We start from the raw sequence: 4,255 nt of genomic DNA, 5'->3' as shown, positions 1-4,255 counted from the left end.
ATAATCTCTGGTGGGCAGTGATGCCAACTAAAATAGCCAAAACTAGCTAATTTATTTTTATTTAGCAAAACGCTTATTGCGATTAACTTTAATGACCTATTGCTTAAGTAGGTGCTTTGTTTTATCTGTTAAGTCATATATTAACTTGAAATGTAACCAAATTAACTGGCTCCAGCTAATTTCAGTTTTGAGTCTTGCAAAATAGCCAGGTCTGGCCAGGAAATAGCTTATATGAAAACAATGTTGGCAGCCAAATTCGAGAGTACGTGAGAGAGAGATTGAGAGTAACTGAGAGCTGGCGAGCTAGAGAGCGTGCCAGAGAGGGAGAAATAAGGAAAGTAAATGCAGAAAGAGCGAGAGAGCGGGCGCTCTCTGGAAGAGGAAAAATAAAGAAGAAGAAGAACTGGCGCCTCACTAAGAATACGAAAAAATATAATTATTCGAGGAAGTCGAGCTTTGATCCGTTTTACTGACTAAGATAAAATCAGAGGGTTAATTATAGTAGTAGTACAGTGGAACTGTGGGGGTTCTGTTAAGGTTATTTGCATTGTTAATTTGAAATTGTTTAAATTGGAAATAACAGAATATGCTTGCGGGCTTAATTTTTGTTCTTTGAAATTTAAGTCTACCTTTTATTTTCAATTTTAAATTATTAATATCTGTAATGTTTAAAATATTTAAAAGAAATGTATGTAAATTACATTGTTTTCTGAATACCAATTATGCATTTTTAAAATAAATAATAAAATGTAATGTAATTAGTATGCAGGACAGGCTTGTTTAAGAACATATTTTTTAAAACTATTTTGTCAAAATTTTATTGCAGGCCTTTAACATAAACATTAACATTTTCTTAAGAAAATTAATACAGTTCCAGGAACTTGCAGTACATTCATATGTACATATGTATGTATATCAGGTTGAAGGTTACAGGGGCTAGCGTTACGTCATAAAATTTAAAAATTATTTCCAAATAATCGCAATTAAGAACAGCTTTTTATTCTCCTCAAAATTCCCACACAATTGCCATAATAATCCCGATTATATTATTAAACAAACGGCGTGTGTATGCACAGACAACAAACAAATCATTAGATGCGTAAACATTTTGCCGCTTTTCTTTCCACTTCCTTGGCAACAAAAACAATAACAACAGATCCCTTGGGTAATAATTTAAATATTTTAAAATACACTAACTTTACCATGGAACAACCCATCGCTTTTGGGTGTAGGCGGCGTCGAGTTCGCGTGGGGCGCTCGACTTAGTTGTTAATCAATAGAAGATAAAGTTTAAACAAAAGTTTCTACGCCATGCTGATAGGAGTGCCAGAGGCGTTCCCAAATGGGGGAATTTTTGATATCATTATCCATACCTGACCAATTGTTTGATGTTTTATTTTTAATTAATAATTAAAATGACAAATTTTTATTTCTATCTTCGGGTAATACACAATCGAAACAAAAAATATAAAGATATTACGCCAGATACTAACGTTAGTTGTACCGGTTAATACCTTAAAATTCCCAAGTACGAATTCCCTGTCAGACAAATAAATAAAAATATAACAACAAAGGTTGGAATGATTAAATTTAACCATATCTACTGATAACTGCAAAAAGCTGTTTTATAAATAAAAAACTAAAAAGAAATATATATATTTTTATATATAAATATATATAAATTCTCTTTTATAATTAATTCAAATCATACAAACATTTTGACTTGACCAAATTAACCCCACTAACGAAACATAAGTATGTCTGGAAATGCTACATCTATTGATAGATAAGAAAATACCTAGAAAATCGTTATCAGTGCGTGATAATGTTAAAATATTTTTAAGAATTATGCATAATACTTATAGTAGCCGCCCCCATTCGGTGGAAAAATCATCGCCACGCGCCTGTTTAATACAACCTTCTATTGTAATACACGAAAATGTGTTCCGAGGTGCTAGTTGATATGTGTTTTCGATCCCATAAATCTTTGGCCCATGGAAACCAGTTGGCAATCTTTAATTATAAATTGTTGGATCGTTTCCGCTTCGCTGAGACTGGAAATCTCTTCAGTTCAGTGGAATGGGAAACTGGGGGATTGGAATGGGATGGAATGGGATGGGTTCCCCGCCGTCAGGTTGCTCGCTCGCTTGCTCCGAAGATGCGCTCAGCTGCACTGCATCCGCTTTGGAGTTCCCCTCCTGACCCCTTCGTTTCGAGTGGCGTTGTCCCCTCAAGTTGGTTAACCAGTTTCTTTCCTCTCCTTTACCCCCCGAGTCCCCCAGTTGCCGGTGACATTTCAAGTCAAATGCCCATAAACGGACGACGACGGCGACCCGCCCACGCCCTCCATGGCCCATCGTCAGTTCCGTGGACATGCACTTTGGAAAATAAACAGCAATAATAATACAAATTTTAAAAATATATATATTGAAAAATAAGACGAAAGTAATGTAAACTTTCATTGTATTTACTTGTACATATCTTATTTACAGTATTATAGTTACAACTTTACATTTTCCTGTACATTTACAGATCATTCATATGACAGCTATGTGCTATAGTCGTCTGATCCGGCCCTTTCCGACTTATATACTAGTGAGAGTATATAGAAGACTAACTGCAAAGTTTAATTCAGATAACTTCAAAACTAAGAGACTTGTTTACGTAGAAATGAGCAATCGAACGGACACACTGACGGACAAACAGACGGACATGGCTAGGTTAACCAGGCTGATGCTGATAAAGGATATATGATAATACTTACATTCACGATTCCTTCACTGGTTTTCGAAATATTATAATTATTATATTAATGTCTAGATTTTTATAAATTACTAAATACTATAAAACATTATTTTTCTCAGTGCACTTGAGCTAGTGTCTTTCCCATCGATAGCTGCCACGACAATGATGATGACGACGGTTTCCAAGTGATCGTCGTCATCCATAAACAACAACAACAATAGCAGCAACGATCACTGGCCCAAATTAGTAGCTTTGGTCATGGTGCGTCGCCCATCGGGCTTTATGGGGGGTTAAGGAGGGGGGTGTGGGGGTTAAGGAAGCCACCAAGAGAAAGAGGAAGACGAACGGACAGAGGTCACAGTTCAAATAGTCGTCCAATTGAGCCAATCAGCCTTTTGTACATCTGTATTTTGTCATTGCAATGCAAGTCATCAGAAGTTTACTTCTGGTATGCCACCACCACCCCCACTCTTTTTACACAATATAATCACACTATAACGATCGGCTGTGTATATAGTCACAGTACTAAGTTCTGTAAGTTCGATGCCTAAGTGCAGATAATTCATTAAAATAGAATGCCAATGTCCAGAAGGCAGTGCCACCAAGTGGCATCCACTTGTGCTCTAGAATCAGACACCGAAACACAGATATACAACATGTTTCATATATACATATATTTATAAATATATACACATTTGCCAGACAGAAAGCGATTTGATATATGCCCTGCACTATATGGCATGGTATAGTCCCAGATCTATAAATAAGTATAGTCGCAGTGGCCAAATAGACAAAGTCGCCTCCCGATGCGGAAGTATTTCCAGACGGGAATACGCTATATCTTGTTCTTTGGTTTTCTTTTTTTTACTTTTGTGTTGCCCCTCTTTTTTATTTGTTGTTGCTAATTTGCCAATTACTAAACACAAAAGGGGGTTTTTTGGGGGGTCCTTTTTGGGGTTTAATTGCGCTCAGAGGAAGGTGCTTTGAAGGGTTTTATTTGGGTGAAACTTATGTAGGTAAAGACCTCCTAAAGCTATTTACTTAATTAGTTTTAATGAAATCATTTACTTACTAATTCAATAGTTTTCTATATAAATCATAAAATTAGATTACAAATTTTAAAAGGAAACTCATTGTCAAATTTTGAACTGATTACAAATTTTATATTTACCTGGAAACAAATAATACTACAAGAAAATTCCAATAAATTTATAATAATTTACTTGATTATTTAAATGAATTTAATGGGTTCATTAAAAAATGTTCATTCGATTCTAATCAAATATAAATACATTAATTGAAGGTTAGTAAATGAAAAGTAATGAACTGACTAATTCAATAATTTCCTAAATCAACTCATAATAAATCTTAAAATTACATTAAAAACGATCAAAGTAAACTCCCTTTCTAATTGTTCTTTGATAAAATCCGCGGGTGTATCCTTGCCCACCTACAGAAGCCTCTTCGATAGAGGATCGTCCTGGTAACCACCCGCATAACATTAAGTAAT

This window comes from Drosophila serrata, unplaced genomic scaffold (assembly GCF_035046125.1).
Source record: "Drosophila serrata isolate PLE 108 unplaced genomic scaffold, ASM3504612v1 contig_249, whole genome shotgun sequence".
NCBI lineage: Eukaryota > Metazoa > Arthropoda > Insecta > Diptera > Drosophilidae > Drosophila > Drosophila serrata.
The sequence above is the reverse complement of the archived record's forward strand: the minus strand, read 5'-3'. Positions refer to the sequence as shown.